Raw genomic sequence first — 17,984 nt, forward strand, 5'->3', positions numbered from 1 at the left:
GCAACACCTGGGCGGGCCTGGAGGTGTTGGCCTTAGCCTCAGTTTCCCCCTCTGTCAAATACGGGTGGTGATCACCGTGAGGTTCCAAGAGAAGCAGCTTTGAAATAGATGGGAAGTTTGATCCCGTTGTTAGGTCATGAGTTTGAACAGATGCTGCCCCATGTAGCTGACTTTGGCAGCACCAGATACCTTGACACTGGTCGGTACCTCGAGACCTCAGCAGCCCCCCCTTCCTCCCCCCCCCCCCCCGTTAAAGACCCGTGCTCAAATAAAACTAGTCGCTGAACACAGGCCCGCCATCTTCTTCAGTAAGTTGAGGCATGTCCATGTTGTTGGTGTCAGTCTTTCCTCCCTGTTAACTTAGGAACCGAGGGACAGTTAAAGGAAAAGGCAATCAGGTAGCGATTTCGAGGCCATACCAGGAGTATCTCAGGAGGGTTTTCTGCCTTCAGTGGCCTCCAAAGTGTCTTCCAAGTCAAAAGCAGACCGTGAGCTGTCGAATCTGCAGAAGCTGGAGGGGTTAGACAGGTTCCTTGTGGATGCAATAGCCCCCAGGAATGGCAGTTGATCAGTGTTGAACACAACTCTGTTGAGTTTCTGAGATTGATGAGCCTGTTCACGTTGACCAGTCCTCCTCTGCTTTCTGATTGACTATGATGTGTGTCTGGAGAGAGTTCAGTAGGCAAAGTGCTTGCCGTGAAAGCAATAGGGACCTGAGTGATACCCAGAACCCACATAGAACATCACTGGGAAAATGGTGGCGACACATCAGTCCTTGGGCCTGCTAGCTAGTCAGTCTGGCACACTGGGGAAATTCTGAGCCTGTGAGAGACCCTGTCTTTAAAACACTCAACGGTGGGTAACACCTGAGGAAGAACACCTGAGATTACGCTCATACAAACACACACAAATACTCCGGGGAAGGGAGGAGATGGCCAGGTGAGTCAAGCTCTTGTCTTCCACCCACATAGAAGCCAGATGGATGCAACATGCTGCCGGTAATTTCAGGGAAAGCAGAGATTGATCCCCAGGGAAGACTAGCCTACATGCTCTAGGTTCACGAGACCCTGTCTCTATATACTAGGGGGATAGCGATCACAGAAGATATTCCATGGTTCCTCTGGCTTGAACATACACACAAACATACATATATGAACATAATGCATGCATGCATGGCACACACATGGAAGCAACAAACAGAAAAACAAAAATGTGACCCAACCATGATTTTAAGAGAGAGAGAGAGAGAGAGAGAGAGAGAGAGAGAGAGAGAGAGAGAGAGAGACTGCTCTGATATCAACAGCATAACTAACCTCCTGCATGATTGAGGGAAAGCAGCCCTGTAGCAGTCTTACAGTGTGTGCTAATTTATCATCCTCTCCCAAGACTTCACTTCCCAAAGCCTGAATCTTCCTTTTCCTTCTCCAGCAGTCCACTCCCTGGTTCAGCTGTAGCTCTGCCACCTGAACTGGTTTTTTGCCCCCATTCCTTCTCATGGAGCCAGAGTTTCATCACCTGTCGTGACTTCTCAGGGTATTTAAGGGAGGTAAATCCCCTGAGCATTTTCCCAGCACTAATTTGCATATGTACTTAACCCCAGGCCTCCCCAGTGTCCCAGCGAGCTATATCTTTGCCGGGACATCTTTCAGCAGCTGTGGTACTCTGCCAGGAGAATCCTTTCCGCCTCCTTCTTTGATTGTTTCAGGCACTAACACATGGTGTCGGTACACGGTCAAACAGTTGTTTGTTTTTAAAGGGTCATTGCCACCCTAAGTCATGGAAAGGAGGAGGACTTGTAACATCTAAAGCCTGGAATGTTGTCCCTCCCTCTGTTGTAATTGCCTCTTTTGGACTGGGGGAAGCCAGAAGCCTTACAGAGGCACCTGCTGTTATTCTGTGGCAATCCTCCCCAGTCACCTTTACAGGGGAAATGTTATGTATCAACTAGCGTTCAGCTTTGGGAAATCAGGTAACAGGCGCTCAAGCGCTGGTGTTTTCAGCGTCTCCTTTACATCATTATTACATAAACTAGGGATTGGGATCATGGTAGAAGAACAGAGACTTGAGTTAGAGTTTTAGGTTGGGTGTGGGAACTTGGAAAGTCTTTGTTGTTGTTGTTTTGTTTTGTTTTTTTTCTCAGTTTCACAGGTTAGTAATTTAACTTGAAGGTAACACAAATCTATAATAATACTAACAGTTCTCCAATTGATCACTATGTAAATTTTATGGTTTATCAATTTTATTTCAATAAGCATATTATTATTTATTAAAGAGTGAACCAGGCATGGGGGCAAATACCAATAATCCCAGGTCTTGGAAGGCAGAGGCAAAAGGACCACTGCAAATTCAAGACCAGTCTGGACTACAGAGTAAGACCTGTTTTTTTTTTAATTGTTTAAAGTGACAGAAAGCATTCGTTTTTAAAAATTTAAAAATTATTTTTCTCCCCGTAATCCAGAGAGCTTTCCTTTTTAAATTTTTTTTTTTGAGACAAGGTTTCTCTGTAACTTTGGTGCCTATTCCAGAACTAGCTCTTGTAGACCAGGCTGGCCTCGAACTCCCAGAGATCCACCTGCCTCTGCCTCCCGAGTGCTGGGATTAAAGGCGTGTGCCACCACCGCTGGCTCCTTTTTTAAATTTTTTTTGTTGATTTTATTGAGCTCTACATTTTTCTATGCTCCTCTCCCTGCCTCCATTCTTTGGTTGAGGAGCATTTAGGTTGTTTCCAGGTTCTGGCTATGACAAACAATGCTGCTATGAACATAGTTGAGCACATGTCCTTATGGTACAATTGAACATCCTTTTGGTATATACCCAAAAGTGGTATTACTGGGTCTTGAGGAAGGTTGTTTCCTAATTTTCTGAGAAATTGTCACACTGATATCCAAAGGGGCTGTACCAGCTGCACCCCCACCAGCAATGCATGACTGTTCCCTTTACCCCACTATCTCTCCAACATAAGTTGTCATCAGTATTTTTGATCTTGGTCATTCTTACAGGTGTAAGATGGAATCTCAGAGTTGTTTTGATTTGCATTTCTCTGATGGCTAAGGATGTTGAGCATTTCCTTGAGTGTCTTTCAGCCATTTTAGATTCCTCTATTGAAAGTTCTCTGTTTAGGTCTGTACTACATTTTTTTATTGGATTATTTGTTCTTTTGATGACCAATTTCTTGAGTTCTTTGTATATTTTGGAGATCAGACCTCTGTCCAATGTGGGGTTGGTGAAGATCTTTTCCCATTCTGTAGGCTGTCGTTTTGTACTCACTTTAAATCTTAGACATATGCATGTCACCTAAGCCCGGCACAACGTGGCTTACATATGCATGTCACCTAAGCCCGGCACAATGCGGCTTACATATGCATGTCACCTAAGCCCGGCACAACGTGGCTTACATATGCATGTCCACCTAAGCCCAGCACAACGTGGCTTACATATGCATGTCCACATAAGCCCGGCACAACGTGGCTTACATATGCATGTCCACCTAAGCACGGCATAACGTGGCTTACATATGCATGTCTACCTAAGCCCAACGCAACATGGCCTACATTTCCCTTTACCTCACCAGCAAATTCTTAGTTCTTTAAAATTCCTCGAGATGACCCTCTCTTGCTGATCCCATTCTTGTGGTTTTAAATGCCATCTGTATGTAACAATTGCCCACTTTACATCTTCAGCCCAGAATATATGGAGGTCACATTGTCTATTCAGTATCTTTCCTTGAGTGTCTAATGTAGTTCTTAAGCTGCCATGTCTATAATTAAATACGAGCATGCCTTAACCTACTTCTTCAGCTGCTTCCCCCATTTCCGTTCCTTCCTCTTCTGGCAGTTGATCTCTGTCTGCCTTTCTCTGGCTTGATCTTTTAAGTGCGCACACAAATGCTCACACACACACAAACCACACACACATGCAGGCACCATCTTTGACTTCTCTTACTTTCCCTTTGCACAACCTGGTTGATCAACACGGAATTGTGCTGCTACTCCAGGCCACGCCGCAGCTCTAACCAACAGCAGGACGTTTGGATCAAGGACGGCTGTGAGATAATGAAGACTAGAGGAGGCCTTAAAGATTAAATCTGGGCCGGTCTGTGGTGGCACACCTTTAACCCTAGCACTCAGGACGCAGAGGCAGGTGGATCTCTGTGAGTTCGAGGCCAGCCTGGTCTAAAGAGCAAGTTCCAGGACAGCCAAAACTACAGGGTAAAGACACTTGCCTCTAAGCCTGATGACCTGACTTCACTGTTCAGGACCCGCGTGGTGGAAAAAGAGAACTGACACCACAAAGCTGTCCTTTGACCTCCACAAGCTCACGTGCATACACAGATAGATAATAAATAAATAAATCATTGTTCAAGAATAAATAATCCAGCATGGTGGCACGTACCACCAAACCGCTGCGGTGCCTATCTAACCTATCAAAGCAGACCTGGTGGCCAGGTTTTCCCAGCATCCCTCAGTCCCTACCTACCACAGGGTATGGCTCCAATACCCTGCTCTTTACCTTGAACTCTCCAGCCCCAGGAGCTGAGCTGGCCTTCTCCCAGAGGACCTCCCCTATAGAATCCAGACATTTTGCTTACCCACCCCTTTTGTACCTTTCCGGCTGCTGCACCTGATTCTCCTATCTCCCTTCTCCCTTCCCCTTCTCTCCTCACATGGCCTAGCTCAGCATGGCCATGTCTTCTCTGGATCATCCTCGCAGATGTTCCTGACTGCGTTCTCCCACACAACTACAGTAATCGTTCTCCTCCCCCACACCACGGAGCAGCCATGGCCTCTCCTCTCCTTTTTATTCTTTTTTTTCATTCAAATACCAATTCTGGGGAGGCAGAAGGAGGCAGAACACGAGAGTTTGAGACCAGCATGGTCTGCATAAACAGATTCTAGGTTAGCCAGGGCTATACAGTGAGACATTGTCTTAAAATAATAATAATAATAATAATAATAATAATAATAATAATAATAAGAAGAAGAAGAAGAAGAAGAAGAAGAAGAAGAAGAAGAAGAAGAAGAAGAATTATGTCGGGTGGTGGTGGCACATACCTTTAATTCCAGAACTCAGGAGGTTGAAGCAGGTGGCTCTCTGAATTCCAGGACAGTCAGGGATACACAGAGAAACTTTTTTTTAAAAAAAAAAAACAAAAATTATTAATGTTAATTAATTAATAAAAAGAGAAATTGTTTTACATGCACACCCAAAACAGGTCATGTGAAAACACAGCTAAGAAGGTATTGATCTGCAAACCAGAGAGAGTCCACCAGAACATGACCATGCTCCCGAACTATGGATAACATCATTTGGAGGCAGAGGGGTTGAGATGGGGTTTCTCTGTGTAGTCCTGGCTGTCCTGCAACTCACTGTGTAGATCAGGTTGGCCTGGAACTCAGCAGTCCGCCTACCTCTGCCTCCCAAGCACTGCGATTAAAGACTTGCACCACGAGCAGCAGCCATGAACGTGGCTTGAAGCCATTAATCTATGTTGCCTTTCTGTGGCCACCCACTCAGACTATGAGCTCTACTTTTTAGACATGCCCAGATCACAGTTAGTCTCCCTAGACTGCACCGATTTAGCCCAAGCTGTGCCATCTTGCATCTGAAATATCGTGGGTTCTAACCGCAACTAACATTCATTGTCTATATAAGTAGAGTCTGTTTCCTTCCTTCTAAAACTGAATTGGCCTTTTAACTTTGCTTGATCCCGAGAATGTCAAGAATGTGACGCTGGCTCAGCTCCAGGCTTTCTACTAAAGCTGTTGCCACCATGTATGAAGTCCTTACCTTAGTGAACAAAAGGCTTGACTGGCCTCCCCTGAGATACAAAGTATAAAAATGAAGCCATCAGTTAACATTCCAGTCAACTAAACTCAGCTCTGAATGCCACAGCACAATGGCCCTGCTCATCACCAGCCAACCTACAGTATGAAAAAACAACAGTATTGTTTTAAAGTAATTTAGTTTGGGGATGTTTGTTACACAGTAGTAGACAGCTCCTGTACCATTTGGCCCACTCTTTAGCTGTCTTTCCATGTAATGCCCAACAAAATTCTATTAAGGTACACCAGATAGTGTGGCTCACCACTTGAACTTTGTAAGGACTTACTCCCCTCGAGGCAAAAAACAAAGTTGTCACAAGACCCGACAGTGTGACTCTGGTCCCATCACTTGCCCTTGCTGCTGCTTGCTAACGGCTTTGTCCTATTTGGACTTCAATCCCCAAGACTGCTGAGCCCAGGGCCCTCTTGCTGTCATTCCCTGAACTGGCATTCTGCCTGCAGATTCTCTCTCTCTCTCTCTCTCTCTCTCTCTCTCTCTCTCTCTCTCTCTCCCTCCCTCCCCCCTCCATCTTCTCTTTGCCCCTTCCTCCTCCCCATCCTTCCTTTCCCATTCTCTCTTTCTCTCTTCCTTTTCTTCTTCTTCTCTCTCCGTCTCCTCCTTTTCCTCTCTTTGAGACAGAGTCTCAGTTTAGACCCAGCTGACCTTGAACTGAAAAAGATCCGCCCACCTCTGCTTCCCAAATGCTGGGATTGAAGGTGTGAGCCACCACACCCAGCTGCTCTCCAACCTTCTTAAATTCTCAAGGTCTCTCCTCATTGAAGCACGATAAATAAAAACTCAAAGACAGAAATTGAGGTTCAACCTGAAGATCAGAATAGCAAAACAGCCAGCCACTGGCTCTTACCTCTACCTCAGTCAGAAATGGTAATCCTTCCCCCAGGAATCTCAGAATGAGACTGTGTGTGAGAGCTGTCTCCTCCAGTTTTATAATCCTCTCTAGTTCTGGGATTAAGGACCTGCACCACTACCGCCTGGTTTTTATGGCAAGCTAGTGTGGCTACTGGGATTAAAGGTGTGTGTCGTTGCTGCCTGGTCTGTAAGGCTGACCAGTGTGCTTGTTTTACTTTTCTGATCTTCAGGCAAGCTTTATTTACTAAAATACAAATGAAAATGCCACTACACCTCATTGAGCCCCGTTGTGACAATTCAAATAGTGACTCCCAGAGGTGTTCACGTGGTCATCCCCAGAAATTGTGGAAAAGTGACTCTGAAAAATCTGAGTAAGGTCAGGCACCAGGGTGAATATATTGTCCTGGATTATCTAAAGGGGTAGAAGAGGCCAGGGAGTCTGAGATTTGACAATGGGAAAAGTCTAAGAGATGATCCTGCTGGAGACAGGTTAAAGTCAAGGAATGTCAGAACCCTCTGGAAGCCAGAAAAAGTAAGGGCCAGTCTCCATAGAACACCAGGAAGGAGCTTTGTGTTGTGATCCTCATTTTTTATGTCATTTTCAGAGTTGTAACCTCAGGAACTGTATGAGAAAGATTGCGTTCTGTTAAGCAATGAGTCTGAAGTGCTATTCCCAGCAACTCCCACCCCAGTGTCTAGAAAGTGTTCTTTATAACTGGGAGGTGCGGTTGCAGCCAGCACCAGCATGGACAGATCAAGGGTGCTGCTAAACATTTACAGTGCACAGCACATCTCCATCCCAGTTCCCCACCCCCAAGTGTCAACACTGAGAAACTGGGCGGCCTCCACTGAATAGGCAGGTGGAGGCATCTGCTTTCTGACCTTTACAACTGAAGGGAATTGGTGCTGTTTCACAGTAGATGCTGGGAAAAGTGAAGCTGCAATGTGGAAACACCTGAGAGGCCCTTCGCTGTGGGTGCTACAGTGTAGACCACAGGCAATGGCCATGTTATCAGGAGAAGGTCAACCGGGCACAGAGAGGACTGTTGAGGATTCAGGCACCAGACACACAAAGGGCTGGTCCCAAGGGCAAAGAGTACCAACCAGCTGTAGGGTGATCCAAAGACAGGTGGAGCACGGGGTAGGAGGCAGGGAGCTACAGTGTCCCCAGTGCAGCCACAGAAGCAGCCATCTCCCTGCCTTGGCTCTACACTTGGCTATTGTCTTATGTAAACTGCTCTCTCCTTTCTCAAGGAAGCATATCCATGGTACAGTGGTTACTGCTGGGTTGTTTTTATGGAACGGATACTGAGCAGGAATGGGAGCAGAAGTGAATTGAGGAAGAGTACACAAAGATTAAGCAAATTGAGGCTTCATTTGTCTCATCTCCATGGCCAACAGGCAACCCTGCCCTGACCTAATCCCCATGCTTTCTAAATCCAAGGTTACAGAGTACCCAAGCAGCTTTAAAGGAGAGCCCTCATCAATAGCAGAACCAGTCCTTAAGGTGAAGTTCTAGAACACCTGTGCTCACTGTCATTCACATCCTTTAGATCCTGAGTGATAAAGAAAGGATATATTTTTTTTAAGAAAGGTTTTTTTAAAAAACATTTATTTATTATGTATACAGTGTTGTGTCTGCATGTATACCTGCATGCCAGAAGAGGGCACCAGATCTCATTACAGATGGTTGTGAGTCACTATGGGGTGGCTGGGAACTGAACTCAGGACCTCTGGAAGAGCAACCAGTGCTCTTAAAATCTGAGCCATCTCTCCAGCCCAAGGATATGTAATATCTTTGTCTGCATGCTTTATCAGACAAGTACATGAAGATCTAGTGTTAGGGACTTTCCTACTTCTTAGAATCCCTCAACAACCCCCCCCCGTGTGTGTGTGTGTGTGTGTACATGCGTGCAAATGCAAACTCACATAGTCTGTCTACCCTTGTCAAGTTCTCAGCTACATAAAGATGGGCAATGGGCCTGGAGCACCTTCTTACTGGGAAATAGCCTCCCATCCTGGTTTTTGTCTTGTGAGGAATAAATGTCTTTCCTTCCTCTAGTCTCCCTGGTGTTCTGTTCCATTGAGAGCCTGTATGGTTGGCCCTCAGGCATGTTCCAGCTTCCTGCATTGCAGCTGTATGGGGGAGGACAAGGGGTCCTTCACTACAGCATGAAACTAGGGCAGATGGTCACCTGGTAAGCCAAATAAAAGATCCGCTGGCCAGGGGGCCAGTGCATTGCAAAAAGCTGACCATCCATCAGTCTGTCCTTGCTCCTCCACTCCTCTGTGCCTGTGTTACATTCTGCCTGTTTTTATCAACCTCAAGACCTGTGCTGATCTCTTCTCTAGGTGACATTTGTCTCCCTTTAACCTTAGCCAAAGTCCTATTACATTTTGTCTGGTGGCATAGCCCCGACACAGAGGGAACAATGTATCTGGTTGCTTAGCCCCGACACAGAGAAAACAATGTATCTAGTGGCTTAGCCCCGACACAGAGGAAACAATGTATCTAGTGGCTTAGCCCGACACAGAGAAAACAATGTATATAGTAGCATAGACCCGACACAGAGGAAACAATGTATCTGGTGGCATAGCCCCTACACAGAGGAAACAATGTATCTAGTAGAATAGCCCGGACACAGAGGGAACAATGTATCTAGTAGCATAGCCCCAACACAGAGGAAACAATGTATCTCGTGGCATTGCCCACACACAGAGGAAACAATGTATCTGGTGGCATAGCCCCGACACAGAGGAAACAATGTATCTAGTGGAATAGCCCCTACACAGAGGGAACAATGTATCTAGTGGCATAGCCCCAACACAGAGGAAACAATGTATTTAGTGGAATAGCCCCCCACACACAGAGGAAACAATGTATCTGGTGGCATAGCCCCAACACAGAGGAAACAATGTATCTGGTAGCATAGCCCGGACACAGAGGTAACAATGTATCAGGTGGCTTAGCCTGGCTACAGAGGGAACATTGAAACTATGTATTCAGGTAAGTTGCAAATAAACCACATCTACGCAATGCAGTATATGTGTGTTTTGGAATTAATTTGACCTATATTTTATTAAGACATGACCTGTATGTAGTCCATCTATCTTTGTTGCTGTTTTGGGGAAGGGGTTGTTTCAGGGGTGGCTGGGTTTTTGTTTGTAGATTTAGCTGTGTCTTAAGTCAGTTCTGTATTTTAGTCACCTCTATTATGGTAGGAAATACAGCTGACTAGAAGTGGGTAGAGGTAACTTAAATTTTTTCCCTTTTTATTTTATTTATTTTTATTGGGGGGGGAAACACATGCACATGCCACAACACACATGGAGGACAGAGAACAACTTCCAGGATTTGATTCTGTCCTTCTCCATGTTGATACTGGGGATTGAACTCAACTCATCAGGCTTGGCAGCAACCACCTTTATCTGAGGAGGTGTCTTTCTGACCCTTGTACTTTTCTATTTTAATCAGACAAGTTATTTCATTTATATTTAATGCAATCCTGTTTAATTCTGTCACTCTGTTCTTTGACTACTCTTTTTTAAGTCGTCACTCCCCACCTCTCTATCTCTGCCATGTGATCACTACAGAGCCTTCCTTGCTCCTCTACCAGCAGTTAACTAATGTGTACAGCACAATCCCAGAAGCCTCAGAGCCCAGTGCTACCTGGTGCTTTTGCCCCCTATGTGGATAGGACAGTCCCTGAAGATAACATCAAGACATTTTCTTTCTTTTGGTGCTACTTCACAATCGAAGTGTTTCTGTGTGCTTCAGACTCCATAGAGGTTATTATTCTCGCTGTCAGTGTAGATGAGCAATATTGATTACATAGAGCTTCTGTAGCTCTTTTTTCCTTCTTCCTTTTAGTCTCAAGTGCTACAGATTGAACCCAGGGTGTCCTGCATACTAGTCAAATAGCCCCTTTTATTACTCTATCTTGGCCATTGTTCTATTGCTGTAAAGAGACACCAAGAAAGTATTTCATTGGAGTTAGCTTACATTCTGAGATATTTAGTCTGTCGTCATCGAGGTGGGAAACCTGGGAGAATGCAGGCAGACATGGTGCTGGAGAAGTAGCTGATAATTCTACATCCTGATTAGCAGGCAGCAGTAAGAGAGAGACTCGGGGCCTGGCATGGACCTTTGAAACCTTAAAGCCCACCCCCAGTGACACACCTCCTAATTCTTTCAAACAGTACTGTTCCCTGATGACTAAGTATTCAAATACATGAACCTATAGGGGCTTTATTATTCAAACCACCAATTCTTTAGTCCCTTGTTTTACATTTTTGTTGGAATCAAGATATTTAGTATATCCATTGCCACACATACTTAGGATATATAGAATGCTATAAGCCATAGTTACCACCTTATACAATAGGTGTCTTCAACCTTCCTCTCCTACCTAACTGAAACCTTATAACTCTCAATGCTTCCCACAAAAACCATCCAGCCCCTGGCACCACCAGTCTACCCTCCCAACACCCCCCCACACACATGTAATGTTTTTCTGATTCCATGGACAAGTGAGATCACGAATTATTTGTCTTTCTGTGCCTGGCTCATTTCACTTAGCACAATGCTCTTTAGGCTCATTCCTTCTCCCAGCTGCAGTCTTCCACCTGGGGTTTCATTTTCTCCTACTCGGGTAGCACTATTGGCTCTTTCCCTCTGTGCAGGTCTATTCATGCCAAACCTCTTGGGTTTTGTTTAGAAAAGATGTGATATGTTTTGTTTGGTTTCAGCCTAGTTAAAGGATATTTTCTCTGGGCACAGAAATCTAAGGTAGTTATCTTAAGCTATTTAAAAATATCTTGCCACCACTGGCTTCCCACCAGACCATTTTCTTTCTGCTGCCCACGCCTGCCCACACCCATCATGACTAGTGCTCAGCAACTGGAGGGGAGGCAGTGCCTTGAGGCACTGCAAATAACTGTGGGAGAAACCGGGGAAATGGGAATGGGCTCAACATTTTTAAAAATAGAACATGGTGGCCAGACGTGGTTGGGCCATCAGCTGTGGCACTGAAAACATCACTAAAGGAACTAAGAGCATATGAAAAGAAGCCAGCACCTTGAGAGAAACATCACTAAAGGAACCAGGAGCATATGAGAAGAAGCCAGCACCTTGAGAGAAATATCACTAAAGGAACCAGGAGCATATGAGAAGAAGCCAGTACCTTGAGAGAAAAGCTTGAAGAAAATGCCACTGAGAGCAGAGTGCTCAACTGCGGCTTTGTGGCAGGAGGCAGCAAGGGAGTGGCCCTGGCGGAAGGCACAGTAGAGGACTAACTGAAGGGGATTGGTGGGAGCTGACACATGGAAAGCAGAGTAAAAGCTCTGATTGTGAGTTAGTAAGGTGACTCGACTGATAAAGTCTCCTACAGCCACATGCGACAACCTGAGACTGAGCCTCAAGACACAGATGGTGGCAAGAGAGAATCGACTCTGTGTCCTCTGACCTCCGTACACACACTGCGGTATGTACACTCATGTGTGCACACACACTAAATAAGTGAATGCAGCAACACTTTTAAATTCCCTTATTACTTGTGACAGAAATAGGTGTGGGAATGAATGAGCTTCATTCTGAAAACCTCCATATGATTTGATTCGATTGTTTTTTTTTTTTACTTGATCTGACATTTCCTCGGTGTTGGGGTTAGAACCCAAGGCCTACTCATGAGTGCAAAGTGAGTTCCTTACTTCTGAGTTCCCTCCCTCCCTGGCACTAGCCTCCATTTCTGCACCCAGCTGTCTCTATCATAAACATTGCACATAAAGGCACCATTCCAAAGTGTTAGTAACATGTCTGAGTTTTAAAAGGAAATCATCCCATGGCTTTTAGTCTAATTGTTGACCAATATAACCATAACTGTTTACTACCCTTTTCAAGGCATATTCTTTGAGTCTTTTAGCTTTCTTTCTGGTCTTTCAGAAGATAGGATAACAACACGTCCAGTTTCTGGTTCTCTGTGGTTGGCATCCTATGCCAATAACAAACTTCAGGAAAAGAAAACAGAAAAATATATTTTATTGCATATTTATTATTTGAAGTCATTTTAAAAGTACATGAAATAAATTCAGTTATACACAGAAACATATCGTTCATTTTCAAGAACCATAAAAAAGTCTTCTTTGTTTACAAATCTTTACTATTCTTTTTAAATCACATCACAATGTAGGGTTATGTCTATATAGAAGAAAACTAGATGGCTTGGGCAGCGGAGGGCTCTGTAGTCTGGATTCTGTTAATTTCACTTCCACTGGGCTTGTTCCTTCAAGTTTCCTGAATGTAATCTTAAGTTCAGAGAAATTCTTATCTTTTTAACAAACCATGATACAGACACTAAGGTCTTTCAGAGAAAGATTTGGTTTTGAATTATATGTTCATCTATATTCGGGCTGAGTATAGTGTCATATACATGTAAGCCGTGCTTTGGGGAGATGGGGGCAGGAGGATCTGGAGGACAAGGTCATCCACAACTGCATAGTGGGATAAGGCCAGCCTAGGATGCATGGAACCCTGTCTCAAAAAACAATTACATACGTAAAGGAGTCAGATACCCACGGGAAATGCATGTGAAAGTTGGCCAGGCTGTCAAGGAGTCAGGAGAGATGCAGGCATGGCTGCTCATATCTTGATGCCAGCACTCGAGAGGCTGAAGAAGGCTTGCATTAAGAGTAAGTCATCCTGAGCCACAGGAAGAGACCCTGTCTCAAAGAAAAGGATGAAGGGGGAGGGAAGGAGAAAAAGAAAGAAGAGGGGAGGAACAATTTGAGACCAAGAACTACAATCCACCAAACATATATTGACATACATCAAATATATGGAAAGCCTATATATCTGGGCTGGAGAGATGGCTCAAAGGTTAAGAGCACTGGCTACTCTTCTAGAGAACCTGGGTTCAGTTCCCAGCATCCACACGGTGGCTCACAACAATCGCCTATAAGATAATCTGATGTCCTCTTCTGCAGAGCTCTCACAAATAAAATACAAATAAGTAGAAAAAGTTAAAACTCATACATCCAAAAAATCACATTTTCTTAAAAGCAAAACAAAGAAACCGCACTAACTGACTGGAGGCAGTTGGTAAACCAGCTCCTCATGATCCAGAGAAGCAGGCGCTGTCCTGCCCTTCTGGTACAGGCTGTACTACAGAGCACCCTGAAACAAGAGGAAACAGCTTCACAGAGGTGTATTCCAGCAGACAAGCCTAAAGGAAACCATCAGATTCATTTTTTCTTCCCTGTAAATAAACCACTGGCTCTTACCTTTGATCATCTACTTAGAGCCTTGTTTTTAAATATGTTTTCCAAGTTATCTTTAAACTCTGCAAAACAAACAAACAAAAAAAATCATCTAGTGACTCGGCATGTTCTTTTCTTTATATGGGAAACACAATCCCACAAAAAATGGCAAATGAAGTCCGTCAAATAAAGCAACAAAAATCAGAGCGCTTCATGGAACATAGACCCCAGGCCCACTTTTAACTCGCAGAGTAGCAACAACCGACAGATTGGTCTGCTCCACCGTGCCTGGTTCTCAGCTGGTCTTCCTCTTCTTGTCTGAGAGGCACATGACTGAGCGGTGACATCTTTAGTTCACTTCCCTGAGTCCTTCCCAGATGATCAGGTCATCTTCGGAAGCTCTGTTCTTTCTGACCTCCCAAAATTGCAAGAATCTCCATCCTTCAGCAGGCCCATCCCTTCACCAAGGATCCTCATTCTTCTTGAGACTTCTGCTGGGAGCTCGCTTACCTGCTCCTTCCTTCCTTCACTGTCTAGGTCTCCACTCCTCAGCAGCCCCTAGGTGTGACTGTGGGCAGTGGGGAAGCACATGCCCAGTACATGGAGCTGAGCCCAAATTGTGTGCAGCAAAGCAGAACCCAGCAGAGTCAGCTTGTGGCGGGTAAGTCAGAAGTGGACTGAAGGGGCAGGGATCCCAGCCTGATCAGGAATCATTGTTGGGGAAGAGGGGAGAGACATGTTCTGTCTGTGATGGGAACAAAGTTTCAGCCCAGAGCAGCCTGGTTTCTGGACCAGAGGAGAGCGTCCACAGCAGGTGGACCGCAGAGGGGACAGTAACTGTTTGATTGGTTGGAAGATTCAAGGTACAAAGGACCTCTTCAGTCTCAAACTCCATCCCCTATCAATCCCAGCATTCAAAGTCCCTCGCTCTTCATCCCCACCCCCACAAGCATGTCCTGTCAAGCTACTCTGACTTTGAGAAAAATGGACTCTTTGTATAAACTTTCTTCTGGTTTTTGGCCTAGCTGTTCTTCTAGTATTTGGGGGGAGGGGGTAAAGTCTGTAGCCCAGGCTAGCATCAAACTCTTTATGTAGCAAAAGATTGTCTTGAACACCTGATCCTCTATGTCCACCTCCCAAGTTCCGGGGTTATAAGAATGGGTCAGCACACCCGGTTTGTGCTGTACTGGATCAGCCCATGGTTTCACTCACTCTAGGAAGTCTTCCTGTCAGCCCGGCCCCTGCACTGCACATAGGGCTGGATTTGGGTTTTCCTTATCTGTCTCCTTTAGGCTGCTCTGAGCCCTGTCAGTCTGGAAGCTCTCACCTTTAATTTTTCAGATTTTTATCAGCATCGCCTTGAAAGGTTTCATCCCCTCCTTCTCTCCCCTCCCCCACTGTATCATGGACCCTTATCCAGATGTTGACTCATCTATACTTCCCCTTGCTCATCTTCTCCTCTCTCCTTGATCTCGCTCACTCATTCCTGTTCTGGCTGTAACCAAACGGAAGACCCACCTTTAAATTCTAATTCTACCTTGGGGGTTTGCTCAAGCTCTCCAGGCCCCGATTTCTGTGCAGCAGAGAGGAGAGTCCCCACCTCGTAGGTGCCATGAGAATTAAATGTATCTAAACAAGAAATGAGAATAGGGAGTGTGGAGGCCAGGGGTGATGGTACACACCTGTTAATGCAGTACTCAAAAAACTGAGGCAGGAGGATGGCCACAAGTTCTAGGCCAACCAGGGTTACACTCGTAAATGCACATAGGACATTGCCTGGTACACAGAAAACAATGCGGTTCTCACCTATTGTAATCTTTATTACATATTTCACCCATTAGTTTACTCGGGTTTGTTTGTTTGTTTGTTTATTTTTTTTAAGAGACAGGGTATTGCTATTAGTCCTGGCTAGCCTGGCACTCACTGTGTAGAGCAGGCTAACCTCCACCTTGCAATGATCCTCCTGTGTCTGCCTCTTAAGTACTGGGGTGATGGGAATGTACCACCACACCAACTTGCACATCCTCCGGTGTCTGCTTTGTATTACTGACACCCTCTGTGATAGTGTTTGTTACTTATACTCAAGCTTGACTAACCAATGCTCCTAACAGCCTTGCCTCCGGACTTCACACGGTACATGCAGTCTGTTTTACTAATTAGCTGTGCTGTGTGTTCTAGGGAAGGGGCAAAGCCCAGCCTATGTAGTCTTTCTCTTGGTGATATTAAAACCACAGAGTTGATGACCCTCAGGGCAAAGCCTTAGGGACCTTGCAGGAACTGGCGCCAGCCCTGCTTCCTGCACCATTGGGGTGGGGGACTCCTTCAGTCAGGGATTTCCTATGAAAGTCTTTGAAGGAGGCTGCAGCGTGGGAAGAGAGAGCAAGCATAGGTCCTCATGTTCAGCCGGCAGGACTCTGGGATCCCCTGGTGTTATCCTGGGGCCAGGCCCTGGTCCTAGCGTCTGTGGCTTGTGATCTTCCTGGGGCAGGAGGGAGAAGAGGTTGCTCAAGTTCCTTTTCCTGCATGCCTGCTTTCTGTACTCAGCCAGCCCTTCCCGGGCTGGAGCCCCCGGAAGCTCCCCTCTGGCTGATGCGAGGTAGTGACACTTCTCCTCAAGGTCCCTCAGCATTTTCCCCAGGGGTCTTCAGCAACTTGTTTAATTTTTCCTCCTGATGTGGGGCGTTGATGCCAGGAGTCCACACTGGCTTCTGCCTTCCCCACCTTTTCTCATCTTAGACACCAAACCCAGGACCTTGGGCACACTTGGCAATCTCTTGACCACTGAGCTATATAGCCCTGGCCCTCCTCTGCTTACAAAGCACAGACTTGTTTGTTTGTTTGTTTGTTTTTCTCCATAAAATAGAAACTTGATAACTGTTGTGGGTATCCACCAGAGAAAACTACTCAGAAACAGGTTTAAGCCGATAGAAAGTCTTTGTTAGTTAGCCAGCAACTACACCGGCTGTTCGGATCCCAGTACAGCGCTGACCCTTTCTCGGGGTGAGCTTTTAAGCACACAATCACATCCTGGGTTGATGTACTTCAGTTAATAAGAACAGTTAGCCAGAATTGGAACTACAGACACCAAAAAGCAAAATTAGTACTTTTAGAGGCTTTTCCAGAACTATAGGCTTTGATGGATTAAGTCTTTGTTTTCATTCTGGCAGGTGGTGCTGTCTACCTGTTGAGTTTTACAGCCTGACTGGTACTTCCATCGTGGACTCAGTTGTGCTAAGGTCTGGGGCCCTGTTACAATAACAATATTCTAACTTGACTTGGATCCATAATCAATGCTCGCTGTGTGTCAGACTCAGAGAAACTGATGAAACCATGTGTTGTCCACACATCTGCCATGGTTGTCCTGTTTGGCATTGGCCAGAGTCTGGGTGAAGACTGTGGGACTCCCTCTCGACGTGATTAGTCAAGCTAGCTGACTTCAGACACGTCTTATTTTTTTTTTTGGTCACCACGACTGGCCCTTTTCTGCTGACTTCAGACTAGGTTTGATCAGCATGTTTAGCCAAGCTAAGTCAATACATGCCTAAATAAATCAACTTGTTTGGGCAAAACAAATGACTATGACACAAGTCAAGCAGAAACTTCCCGGGCAACTTTCCTAGGTTTAATCAGCCCAAGGTTCCAGCGGCTCCCACCCAGAGCAGAGACAGCCTACCTGCCTCAGCGCACGTTCCCAGTGACACATACTTGGGAATCTCCATCCCACAGCCGCTTTGACTCAGCACCCAGCCCAGCCGGATGAAAGCTCCTTGAGAACATCTGGTCTTAATCTCACAGCTGCCTCCGCTTCAGCAAGACAGTTGAAGAAAAAGAGAAAAGAAACTCTCCCTTATCTGGGATGTGAGAGCTGAATGAAATGCGCCCCTTTAATCTTGCCAGAACTCTCCAACTCCAGATAAGCCTTGGAACTTCGAGCAGCAATCAGCATCTGCCACGATTGTGCGTTTTAAGGCCATGAAGATGTCTTCTCTCCTGATCAACTATTTCACGAAGACCTCTTGGTTCTCAGATCAACAAGT

The 17,984-nt window shown here is 45.5% G+C and overlaps 1 protein-coding gene across 1 annotated transcript in view; it reads right to left on the minus strand.

Moving 5' to 3' along the window:
- The window catches only part of Sprtn (SprT-like N-terminal domain), a 164,535-nt gene that overhangs the window by 57,311 nt on the left and 89,240 nt on the right, over positions 1–17,984 (minus strand). The window lies entirely within an intron of this gene.

This window comes from Chionomys nivalis, chromosome 21 (genome assembly GCF_950005125.1).
Source record: "Chionomys nivalis chromosome 21, mChiNiv1.1, whole genome shotgun sequence".
Classification (NCBI taxonomy): domain Eukaryota; kingdom Metazoa; phylum Chordata; class Mammalia; order Rodentia; family Cricetidae; genus Chionomys; species Chionomys nivalis.